Raw genomic sequence first — 13365 nt, 5'->3', positions numbered from 1 at the left:
ACTGTAATAGGATAGTCGGGGGAAAGGATACACTTTGCAAAAGGGAATAATAAATGAGCTTTAAGGAGTCTGCTAGGGAGAGAGTAGGGTGAGGGAGACAAAGCTCTGGGCTTTAGTGCATTCAAAACTGAACTTGGAGGTTAAGATAATTTACTGAGTGGTCTACAACAAATAACTACCATTTACATGGAGTTTAAGGTTTGTAAAACATTTTCAACACATGAACCCCATGAAGTAAGGAGTCTAAAAAAATCACCAAATACATGAAGGATAAGGATCCTCCAGAGTAAAAACTTTCTCCACTGATATACACAGAGAGCTATCTAGGAATAAGTAAATTTTAGAGAATAGTCTGGAGCACATACAGCTGAAAATGACTTTCCAAGAGGGGTTGTGATGGAGGCGGGGCATCACTAATACAAGGCAGAGATTTTGAGGCTAGGCCATCTTAATTCCAAGTCTTTCTATTACTCCATATTTGCATACAGAACTGGACCCAACTCACTTTCTATCTGGAGAGAGGGAGCATGAGAAGCGTAGTAAGAAGGGAAGAAGGGAGAAGACAGTAAAGAGTGAAGAGGGAGGAAGGCAGAAGAAAGGGAAAGGAGGGAAGGAAGTGAAGAAGGACAGAAGGAAGCAAGGAAGGAAAGAAAGAAGGGAGGCGGGGAGGGAGGGTATCTGTAGGTTGTCCATTCAACTGCCCTCAAATTCCAATGTCAGTATCCCCATTTTAGTGGCTCACTCCAAGTCACAGGTCTGCGGAGTGCTGGAGCAAGAACTCAAGCCTGTCTTTAACTCCAAGTTCGGAAGCTCTTTCCACTTCCCTTCTGAACACTTACCAGTGACTCCTATTCTCATCTCTGGGGAACCAAGACTCTTAGGAAGGAGCTAACAGGACCGCTTACACACCAGCTCCTCAGGGCACTCCCTTGTTTATGTTCCTCGGGCCAGGGCTGGTTTACAGGCTCCCTCTGGACTCCCTGGGGTCCCAGGAGAACAAGATCTGTTCTACAGTAAACATATCTCCCAATGAGGCTGAAGAAGAGCCATCCCCTTCCCCTCCCATCCTCCCAGTAGATAATCCTTCAAACAGGCTGCAAAGAACCTTTCCACCACAGAGTCCTAGCCAAAAGGAATTCCCATAGTGCCAAGGAAAACGTAAGCTGCATTCATCCCAGGCCAAAAACTGTTTGAAATTTGTCCCAAACCCATCATCCTCATGGCTATAAAGTATCAGGGTGGACCATACTTCTTTTTTAAACTAAAATCTCTCTACTTCACTCGTATGCGCAATCTCTCGGTCACAATCTCTGTGTTTTACACACACAGGAAAATGCCAACATTTCTGTGTTATTTATTAAAGTAGAGTGCCATTGTGATTTCTTCCCCAGACCTGTGATTTCATTAGTACTGGGAAGTCCCAGAGAGGAAATTTCCTCTTCCAAAACAGCTCTGCAATGGTTTTGCAACTCAGGGTCTGAGAGCTTTACCTGGAGGACTGAGAAATGAAGTGATTTTCCCAGGGTCACACAGAGGTAAGATCTGAACCAGATCATCCGGCTTCCAGGGCCAGCCTTCATCTGTTCCAGCAGCCTACTTCTTGGTATTATGACAGCACACAGTGAAGCAGTACTTTATGGTTATAAATAGAATCAAGTGTATCTCATTTGATCCTCTAAGTAACTCAGCAACAGTGGGTAAATCAAGTGTTGTTATCACATCACAGAGATGAAGAATCCAAGGTTCAAGGAGGTGGACAGGACAATGTGTATATAATCTATGTCCATCAGCTCTGGACAACGACACATGATGTTGCTGCATCCTGCAACATTCTCTCAGATCAAAATTAAAGCTGGTAATTAAGTTATACTAAAAAGTAAATGCATTAACTGTATAAGGAAAAAGAACATCAGTGGCTCCTAACTCATATGTGTTGCAAAGGGAGATTACTGGATTTAGAATCAAGGAATGTTGCTTGCTTTCTCAAGAATTTAGAACTGAAACTTTTTAAAAATGAATATTAAAAAAATTAACTGTAATTTGGAAATACTTAACAAAATAAACTATATTAAGAATAAAAAAATTAAGGGATATGGATTTGACTTCCAGCTCCAGGGCAGATAGTGTGGTACAGCAGCAATATGCCCGACTTGGAATCAAAGGAGCTGGGTTCAAATTATGACTCTGAACCTGGGTTCAAATCACGCTGTGTGACTTCAGGGAAATCACAGTCTCCTTAGGCCTTAATTTCTTAATCTGTAAAATGAGAGTGTCTGAATAGAAGGCCTCTAAGTTCCCTTCTAGTTCAAAACTTCTGATTCATTAATCATAAGCTGTATGACTCTGGGCACACTTTCTTTCACTGGGGCAATTTCCTCACTGGTAAAATAAGGAAACCTTCCTGCTCTAAAATCTATGATCCTGAGATCTACCAGGATCATTTCCAGGAAGATACATGTTATGACGGAGGCACATTAGGTATAGGACCAAAATCTGCGTCCCTGTAGCGCCTTGTTATTTAACAGCTATGACTTCTGGCAAGACATTTCATCTTTCAGGGCCACATTTTCCTCATTAACAATATAGATCATATAAATAAGGACTGTTTGATCTGTAGAGATTCACTACTATTATTAAATGATTTCTGCAAGTTTGGGCCTTGAGGCTTTGAAACTTAGTGAGATGAAGTGGTATATCCACCGGACACTGTCCAGAAAAGCATTTGTCATTAGGCAATAAGATCTGACTTCCTTAGAAAGTATGTCAATGCTGCAGTCCATCAGGCTATTCAACTAGGTGTTGGCTCCAGGGTCAGCTCCAGAAAAGAGGGCATCTCCCTTCAATGTTCTGAGAAGGGATATGTCCATGGACATCACTAGCTACTTAGTGCCTCAGTGAATTAGGGGAACTAGAACAAACACACAAAGTGTTGGGCTGGGCTATCCATGTAAATAGCCTCTTCAATGCCTAGCTATGGTCCATAAGCCATGAAGTACCAAGTTAAATCACCAACCCTATCCTCTTTATTGGTCAATCATTAGAGTATTATCACAGCACACAGGCTCCTAACAAATGCTTGTCGACTGACTATCATCACAGAATTAAAACTAGAAGGGAAGTTGAAGATCATATAGTGCCATCTTCTACCTGACATGATTATTTAGACTTCTGGACACCCAAGGATAGGGATCTTATTAACACCTCAGGCACTCTTGGTTCCAATTCTTAGGAAACTGTTCATTGCATCAAGTCAAAATGGACCTCCCTGGAAATTTCACCCATAGGTACCAGTTCTGTACTCTTAAGATTGGCCAAGCAGAACAAATATCCTTCTTCCATATCACAGTTATTCAAATATTTAATGACAATTTCCTTCAAAACTCTGGAAATGGAAAAAATCTACCCTCAGATTCTTACTAGCTGTGTGACCCTGGGAAAGTCATTTAACCTTTGTCTGTCTTAGTTTCCCCATCTATAAAATGAGAATAAGAGCAGCACCTACCTTCCAGGGTTGTTGTGAGAATAAATTGGGATATTTGTAAAGGGTTTTGAAAACCTTAAAGTGTCATATAAATGCTACTTATTACTGTTAATAATAATATTTATAATAAATCTAACAATAATAAATAAATTTCAGCTTAATTTACAAACAGTTTTCTAAAGTTCCTACAGCATAACCTGAGGAACACAAAGAAATACAGACCCATGTTGTAAATTTATGAGACTGCTTTGAAAAACCTAAATATATTTCAATGATAAACTAATCATAAGTCATAACAAAATGACAGGTTAGTATAAGGTCATCTAAAAGAGGAAGATCCATTAGCACATGTTTTATTGAACAAATGAATCCATTAAAGCACAGTACTTTCCCATTTAATGTCATATCAGGTTGCTTTTTCAGTCCAGTTGTGAGATATTAGTGAGATGCTACTGGCTGGTCTTTGGATGTGTGAATTGAACAGGTAAAGCATTATATGAAATTATGTATGAATATTAGTGAAAGCACTATATGAATATTAGTGATTATTGTCATCAATTATAATCATTATCATCTAAACTGACTTTTCTCTGATAGCTTGTCTATGCTAGCTTTTCTAAAAGCTAGGATACACTCAATATGGCTCAAATGTATGCTCACCTGAAAGAAAGGAAGCCCTCAATGACTTTTTCCTAACCCCTAAGATTTTGCTGGTGAATGTTTTTTCCAGTAGCCTAAGTAATCAAATCACTTCTTGTAATATCATTTCATGATATCGCACGTAAACATTATGCAATCAGAGAATTTTATAGTTGGAAAAGATCATTTATTCCAGCCTCTTGCCTTGGTGAAAGAGTCTCCACTACAACAATCATGATAAACAATTCTTTTGCAAGTAATGGGACGCTCACAATTATAAAGCAAATCTTTTCCTTTTTGAATAGCTTTATTTGGTAGAAAGGTCTTCCTTACCCTCATGTGACACCTGCCTCCCTGAAATGTCACTTCATAAAGGCCAGTTCTTCCCCATGAAGCTGAGCAATGCAAATCTAATCTCTATTTCTACATCCTGGAGTTTGTACCAGGGTACTCTAACTCTCAAATATCCACAGAGAAGAGAGGACCAGAAGAAAATTTCGAAAGCCATCTTGTTCATTACCTTTTTTTCTGGGAAAACCAACCAAATTTTATTCTTAAAGTTCATTGTTCTAGTATTTGAAGCATGACTCAGGAAAGAAAAAAAAAAGATCCTGCCCCCTTTCTTTGGATCAATGCCAAATGTGATCAAAATGAAATATTGATCATCCCTGGCAAGCACATTAAAAGCTTGCTACAGAAAATTCCCTGAGGGGCTTCCTATCTTAATGTCAGCGTGCACTGAGCAAGAGAAGGCCATACTAACATTAAAGGCACACCATCAAGGTGGCCTAACATTTTGTGAAAACTTGAAGGTTTTAATGCATCAATGTGTTTTTCATTTTTTTCTTTGCTCTCAAGTGTTTATGTTGAGGACAAGGATCCTCTCTTTTGTAAACTCTTCATCTCACAAACACAAAACTCCCCACACAATTTCTGCTGAAGTGAGTTGGTGCCTGACATGTAACATACTTAAGAAATGCATCTTGAAATGAATAATGATGATGAACTATTTTACCTCCTAGTAGATTTTAAGTCCCCAGAAGGCAGTGGGATTCATGGCTAGATTTGATGTGAACTTGCCATCAAGCTAGTCTAAACTAGCTGTGTGACTTTTGAGGGAGTTACTTAATCTCTCTGGGCCTCACTTACTCATCTACAAAATAAGTTTAATGATACTTCTCCCAAGCATTCTTCAGAAAGTTGTTGGAAAGAAGAAATGACATACAAGAAATTAACGTACTTGGAGAAATTAGAGGGATAACACTCCACCACCATATGACAGTCACTATAAAGAGGCTGTAAACGTGGGTAAGTCACTGGGCTTCAATTTTCTCATCTGAAAGTGGAGAATAATAATAACACTGCCTGCCTCAAAGGGTAGTTATGAAAGACAAACGAGGCAAAGACTAAAAGTATGTTAAAAAGTTAAAAGAAGCCTACAAACGTAAGGTAAAATTACTGTGAATTTATTATAACTCATAACCAAAAAAAGTGTCTGTTCATTGTTGCCATGAAGTCAAGGATGACTCAAAACCTTCCACAATTTAACATTACATTAACCTTTCCAATGCCAGCCACCTGACATGCATTTATTAAGCACCTACTATATGTCAAGAGCTGTGCTAAGCACTAGGGATACAAAGAAAGGCAAAAGACACCCCTGTGTGCAAAGATTCTAATGGGAAGACACCATTCAAACAATTATCAAAAAACAAGATATATATAGGATAAATTGGAGATTCTCAGCAGAGAAAAGACACCACATACTGTATTCTCCTATTCTCAAAGTAGATGACCTTCTGCCCCCACCCTGTACTCTGAGGAGTCTGGGTCATCCAGGAGATAATTCCTAATACTACTGGAATTCTTTACCAGGCCCTTTGGAATTTCTGCCTATATTTTAAAGCTCAAATCAAATACAACTTTTTCCAAAGAAGTCTCCCCAAATCATTCAGTCAATAAATCTTACACTATTTACTTGGCTTTCCATCTCTGATACATTCTTACTATCACATACTATTTTGTATCACATAAAAAGCATTTATGAAGTAACCACTATGGGCCAAGTGCTGGGAAAACCAAGATAAAAATGAAATGGTCCTTTCCTTTAAGGGTCTTACATATTGCTGAGGGAGACTTCATCTAAATGAAAAGCAAAATCCAAAAGGTAACCCTGGGGTAATGCACCAGTGGCTGGAGGGACCAGGAAAAGCATGTATGTGGAAGGGAGTGCTTGAGCATTTAGGGTAAGTCATGATTGGGGAAAAGCCAGCAGAAAGACACAAAGGAGTGGCATGTTTGAGAAAGAGTTAGCAAGCCATCTTGGCTAAATCCCAAAGTATATAGAAGTAAGAGATATGTAATAAGGCTCAAAAGGTTAGGGAGACAGTTTCAAGTAGGGGAACAACCAAGCAAAACACTTGGAATCAGGAGATGGAATTTCATGCGGAGGCTAAGGTCATTGGTTTACAGAGTATATGGAGGGAGTAGGGGTAGAGTACGTCACAAAGGGCCTGAACATCAGACAGAGAAGCATAATATCTGAGCCCAGAAATAGACCAAACTCTCATTGAATAGGGAGTAATATGGTCACTTAACAGTGTGGTATCTTGGAAAAAGACAAAAGACTTAGGCTCAAATCTAGGCTCTAACACTTACTAGCTGTGGGATTTTGAGCAAATTACGTCATCTTTCTAAGCCTCAGTTCTATTATCTATAAAATGAGACTACTAATACTATCTGTCCTACCTACCTTTTGGTGATGAGGAACAAATGAGATTATAGGCCTTAGGGCTAGGTACAAATCAGTCTAAACAAATGAAGAACAGATCTAGAGCAGGAGTTCTGAACTTTTTTGTGTCTTCAAACCCTTTGGCAGCTGATAAAGTCTATGAACCCTTTCTCAGAACATTTTTTTTTTAAAGACTGAATCCCCCTATCTTGACTAGGCTGGAAATTCAGCAATTAATAGTGATTGACACAGAAGCTTTAATCCATTGGTGTTTGGGTTTTACTTTACTTTGTTTTGTTTTCAAACCTGTAATGTTCCTCCCTTCTTTAGGTAGCTTTCACTCCTTCAGGGGTTACCATATTGGTACAGGTCTTAGTGTGAACACATGATCAGCTTTAACCCTACTATAGCTCAGAACTCCTAAACTCAGTCAATCCACCCAGTTTTAGCTTTCCCCAATAGCAGAGATTATAGGACCACATTACTGCCAATGTTTTTAAATAACTGAAGGAAATAATAAATTTCAGTTAGAAGTTAGTGAAAATGAAAAAATAATCTTTTCCCATCTAAGCTCAAGGAACTATTGAAATCTATCCATTTCTTGGTGGGGAGTGGGAAAGGAGGAACAGGGTCCATGGATCTGAGGTTAAAAACCTCTGAAGAGGGACTAAGTAACTTGTCCAAGATTATCTAAGTAGTAAGTGATGAGATTCAAACCCAGATCCTCTGACTAGAAATCCACTGTTTAACTGACTGCACTACATTGCACCCCTTGCACTAGAGGAATATTAGCTAAATTTATTATTACTACTCACCTTCTATTAGCATCTCCACCTCTCTGCCCTTATGCAAAATGGCAAAGGAGCCAACTACCTGTCCAATCTCTGCACAAACGGAATGAAGACGATTGCTGTCAGTGGTTCCTACCAAGAAGAAGGCCCATGCCCCCACACTATTCTGTTGTATCCAAAGGAAAGAGGCCTATCCTAGAGATGGAGAATCACAAAGAAAAATGCTTTGTCTGAAATTCTGGCAAACTCTACTGAGTGTTTTAGACACTATGGAAAGCTAGAGTAGAGTAAGCATCTGGGAATTTCTAGGATAGCAGCACAAGTGGAGGTCACTTCTACCCCACATGGAACTTAAGGACCATGCAGTCCACCCCCACTCCCCTCATTTTATGGAGAAACTGAATCTCAGTGAGGAGAAATGACTTACCCAAGATAACAGCAGAACTAGGTAATAAACCCAGGGCTTTAGACTTTCCATTCAAGTTTCTATACACTGCATTATATTGCCTACCAAAGTTAAGTTATGGAAGAATAAGGTTTCCAGACCTATCAAACATACAAGCCCCTGGACAGATACATAAGCATGTGGCTTTGTTTTCTAAATATAATGTTATATTTTCTTTAAAATTACAATAAAAATTAAAACCTCAGGAAACCTTGGCAACTCTCTAAAACTCCAACTTAAAAATGAGCCGCTGAGCTGCATCACTGGAGGCAGTTTCCTGCATTCCTTACATCAATGAAATCACTTGTCAAGACATCCTACTTCTTCCAAAAATGCATGATCATCCTAACAGCTCCCCTCTCTGGCATTTTGCAGTCTATAAAGTGCCTTTCTCACAACATTCCTATAATACAAGTAGAGCAACTATCATTATTCTGTTTTGATAGATGAAGAAATGGAGATTCAGATGGGAAATGTGTCTAGTCCAAAGGTAATAAATGGCTCTAATGTGCCAGAATTTCAAACTAGGTCTTCTGACTGAAACTGGTACTTTATCTGATGTTTCCTCTCAGTGCATACTTCAGTAGATATGACCCTATTTCATCCCTTGCACTTATCACAATCTGGGGGCAGCTAGGTGGCACAGTGGATAGAGCACCAGTGTAGGAGTCAGGAGGACCTGAGTTCAGATCTCACCTCAGACGCTTGACACTCACTAGCTGTGTGACCTTGGGCAAGTCACTTAACCCCAATTGCCTCATCCTGGGTTATCTCCAGTCAACCTGATGAATATCTAGTCACTGCATTCAGATGGCTCTGGAGGTGAAGTGAGGCTGGTAACCTGCACAGCCCTCCTTCACTCAAAACAAAGTCAAGTGCAAGTCATGTCATCATTTCTCTGATGGCATGGTCTTCTTCAGCAACAAAGGATGAACACACACTTATCACAACAGCATCGATCAATCAACAAGCATTTAGTAAGCACTGACTATGTGCCAGGCACTGACAAGTGGAAAAGTCCTTTAATTCAACTGAATAAAGCTTAATGAAGTCCCTACAATTTTGCAAAGCACTGTGCTCATGACTGCAGATACAAAGCTAAATATGACCAAGGTCCTGGCTTCAAAGAACTTAGAATTTACTGGAAGGATAAGTACATAAATACCTATGATAAAAGGGAAAGAGAGATCAGTACACATAAGGTAAAGAGCTAAGAGAAACTGGAAGAGTTGGGGGGGGGGGGAATGGCACCCAGAGACTTCTGCAAGGACTGGGACTTTATCTCCATGGAGCGAGGGAAGAAGGAAATGGCATTGAAATGTGAAATCTAGAACTATTTCATTCCTAAATGGACTAATATGTGGGTCATTTTCCTCTTTTTTTTACATGCCTTTTAACATATTTTGTTTGGTTGTTTTTCCATCACCTCTGTTTCTTTGTGACCCTATTTGGGGTTTTCTTTTCAGAGATTCTGAAATGGTTTGCCATTTCCTTCTCCATCTCATTTTACAGATGAGAAAACTGAGGCAAACAGGATTAAGTGACTAGCCCAGTGTCACACAACTAAGTGTCTGAGGCCAGGTTTAAACTCAGGAAGATCAGTTTTCCTAACTCCAGATCTTGCATTCTATCCATTGTGCCACTTAGCTGTTCACTTTTAACAAAATAGCTTTAAAAAGCCATGAGTTTGTATAAATCGGATTTAAGGCTGGAAGGAGTCTCAGCCATCATCTAGCCCAATCTCCTTCATTTTACAGATGAGGAAAATGAAGACGAGGAGTTCGCTTTCAGAAGTAATATCAAAGTTGAGATTTGGGCAGGGGTCCTCTAATAATTCAGCGTTTGTTCCACTATCCCATACTGACCATCTCCCAAAAATAAAACCACATAATATATGCTTCAACAGAGGAATGAAAGGTCAGAATCTCTTAAGTGAATTAAACACTGAAGGTTTTTCTCAACATGTCAAGATAAGGCAAGAAGAAACACTATAGAACATGTAGTAAGAGCAACTCAATTTGCATTCTGAGGAAGGTCCAGTGTTAGAACTCTGGGCCTCAATTCTCTCATTTGTAAAATAAGGGGGCTGAGAACCCCCAAGGTCCTTTCTAGTCTAAGGCCTATTATGATTCTAGAAATGCATCTTAAAGAGATTTTTCTTTCCTCAGCTCTGATTTGAGCACGAATGTACCAGCTGCCCAGGAGACGGGTCACAAGTCAGTTGCTATGGTACCACAAATGCTTGGAGCCAATCAGCTCCCTTCCTCAATGACTCAGCACAAAGTACCAACTGAGCCTCCCAGTCAGCAGCACAGCTGTTAGTGAAGCAGCTACTTTTGATTAAAAGGCCTCTGGTAGTTGTCTGAATACATATTAACTACCCCAGAGAGCTGGAGAAAGTCCCAATTCATCAGGACTACAGGGTTGTGGGGTTTTTTTTGGGGGGGGGGGGGGTTATAGAAAGAGCAGGGAAGGCTGGTAGGGAAGTAGTTTCATCATGAATGTTTCTGGAAACCTGAATCCCAGTAAGACACTTTGCAGACTATCCTCATTATGGATCTGAAGAGTACCTCAATTTTCTTTCGAGTTTTTCAACCCCACAAAAAGTTTGGTCGACATGGTTCCAAATGCATGAACATTCTCTCACCATGGCAGTATAAACCAACTTCTGGCCTGTGCTAGCCCTATTTCATGAACTCAGAAGCTATCCTTAATGGGGCAAGAAGAGTCATAGCCACTCAGCTCTAAGAGAGCTAGAAGGGATAGACCTCAAAGGTTATCTATCCCAACCCCTACACATAACAGTAGAGGCAAGTGGCCCTCAGAGCACGGAGGTGGCTGGTAAGAAGTCCAAGGGCTGGCAGTGAGAAGCCCTTTCCTGGGGCATCTAACATTTCACACAACAACCCCAGAGGTAGGTAGTACCTGTGTTATTATCACCACTTTACAGATGAGGCAATGTAACCAAAGAACAGTCACTTAATTGCTATGGGAGGATTTCAAACCAGATTCCATGACTCTGAGATTGGTTCTCATACTAACCACAGACCCTTCTAAGTTCTAAAAGATTAGGAGTCATTTCAAGATTCATAATGCTTTTACTTCAAGGGAAAATAATGTGTACATAAAAAGGAATGCACTCGACAGAACCAAAGCTAACTAATTCTCATTCTTTCTCTCCACACACACACACACACACACACACACATACACGAATATATATATAGATATGCATTTTATGCATATCTATATATATGTACGTATATATGTATGTTTTTCTAACCATGATGACATCAGCAAATTAAAACCAGTCTTTATTGAGTGGACCTGTCCTAATCATAGAGATTCTGCCTTTATTCCATCCTATCTACTGATCACACTGTGGTCCCAAGAACAGGCCTTGTCTGTTTTCTAAAGACCAGACTAGCTAGGGATGGAGAGGTTTTTCATCAGCAGACTGGTTATTTTGTGCTGAATCATTTGACCATAGATACTCATGAAACAAAAGCAAATGACTTCCCTTTGTGCATGATTTTGTATGTATAGAACTATTCTATAAAATAGTTCATATAAGCTCCATGAAGGCAATTACTATATCTTATGTATGGGGATGTTCTGGAGTCGCCTCAGATTCAGAGCCAGCTGTTAAATTTTCAGTGTAAGCATTTACACCTTGAAATCAGGGCTTGATTTATGTTTTATTGATTGTCAAGACTTAAGAAAGTGAAGGACTCAGTTTAAAAATATGGTATACATCTATTTTGGTTGTGGTTTGTCTTGTTTTGTTTTGTTTTCTGGAGAACCAGTTGTTTCCGGCATGCTGCTGCTTATATCTCTTTGTACTTCTGCTAGGACCTATGTAGCAGATAACACATATTCATTTAATTGGAGTCATGTATGAATTGAGAGGAACCAAACAGGAGCCCTTGGCTGAAAGCTCTCTACCCTGCACTATCTAAAAAGTCCACCACTAAAGAATCATTCCTTTGGGTCTCAAAGACTTTTCAGTCTTCAAAGGTCCCCTGTTGAATGACAGCATTCCTTAGGTAACACCATAAGTAGATATTAGCAAATATTTCATCAAGGATTGGTTAAAAATCAGATGAGAACAAGACCCTATGAGAAGGGAAGAGGGAGGGATAAGTGTTTTATGAGGGCTGGGAAAAGACACTGAAATGAAGTTAAAAGCCAAACTTGATTTCTCCTCCTTCTCATCCCAACCTTGTCTAGTTCCATACCTGGAACAGACTTGGGGGTTGGGGACTTAGAAGAGGAAGCTGGAGCTGTGAGTGGCAGGAGATGATTTACAGTGTTCTGCAGCTGCTTTCTGAAACCCCAGAGGGCCTCTCTGCTGTGGGGCTATATAGTCAGCTGGGTGCTGTGCCAGGCTCTGCCTCTTTTCCCTGGGACTACCCTCTAAGTCACAAGGGGAAGGAAGGACTCCAAAAGACATTCTTTAGCAAGGGAGCCTGAGAACAGACCTTGCCACTGACAAATTACTCTTAGTGAGCTCTAAGATCCAAATCAGGTTACTAGCTCACTCCTGTTACCCACCATTTAATTCAGTTCAGTTCAACTGAAGAAATACCTATTAAGTACCTACTAGATATGACACTGTCTCTCCCTCTGTCTCTGTGAGTGTTTCATTGTTGCTTTATCCCTCTCTCTCTCTTTCCCTTGAATACTAAGAGTGAAGTCCAAACACTCACAATTCATTAGCACCAAAAATAAATTCTTCAGTTTCACTTGCTTTCCTCTTGTGTCAGATGCCTTGGCACCAAAAGAGGAAACCTAAACATTCTTCATTCTTGCTTTTGCCAAATAAGTCCCAATGCCCCCGCCTCACCTTCAAAAAACAAAAGCCTGAAATTCTGATTTACACAGCACCTCGTGTGATTGGAATACCTGCCTCCTGATCAAGGTCAAATATTGACAAATTCATACTCTTTCTGAGTGATTGATGTATTTCAAATGCTTATTTTAATAAGTGTCTAAAGCATTCACAAATGGACAGAGAATAAGTAGCTTCCCCTTCCCCTCCCCAGCAGTCTCTACTCTCCTTGATAATACCCAGGTCATGACATTCCCATCAAAAGAATATAAGTTCTTGAAGGTGCAGTGCTATTTTGTCTTTGTCTTGATATCTTCAGTGCCTAGAGAGGCAGCTATGGATAGACTGTTAAATGCTTGACCTCCTGGTTTCCACATCCCCTTAATACCAGACACTACTGTAACAATGTCCTGTCCTTGAACAAGACTTAAGGACCCACATAAGCAG

At 39.9% G+C, this 13365-nt stretch overlaps 1 protein-coding gene across 6 annotated transcripts in view; it reads right to left on the bottom strand.

Annotated features, from left to right (window-relative positions):
- PPP2R2C (protein phosphatase 2 regulatory subunit Bgamma) overlaps positions 1 to 13365 on the bottom strand; it is a 399818-nt gene that overhangs the window by 165037 nt on the left and 221416 nt on the right. The gene's annotated exons all lie outside the window — the stretch shown is intronic.

Source organism: Notamacropus eugenii, chromosome 6 (genome assembly GCF_028372415.1).
Source record: "Notamacropus eugenii isolate mMacEug1 chromosome 6, mMacEug1.pri_v2, whole genome shotgun sequence".
NCBI classification, from domain to species: domain Eukaryota; kingdom Metazoa; phylum Chordata; class Mammalia; order Diprotodontia; family Macropodidae; genus Notamacropus; species Notamacropus eugenii.
This window is presented reverse-complemented; position numbering and strand designations above follow the sequence as displayed.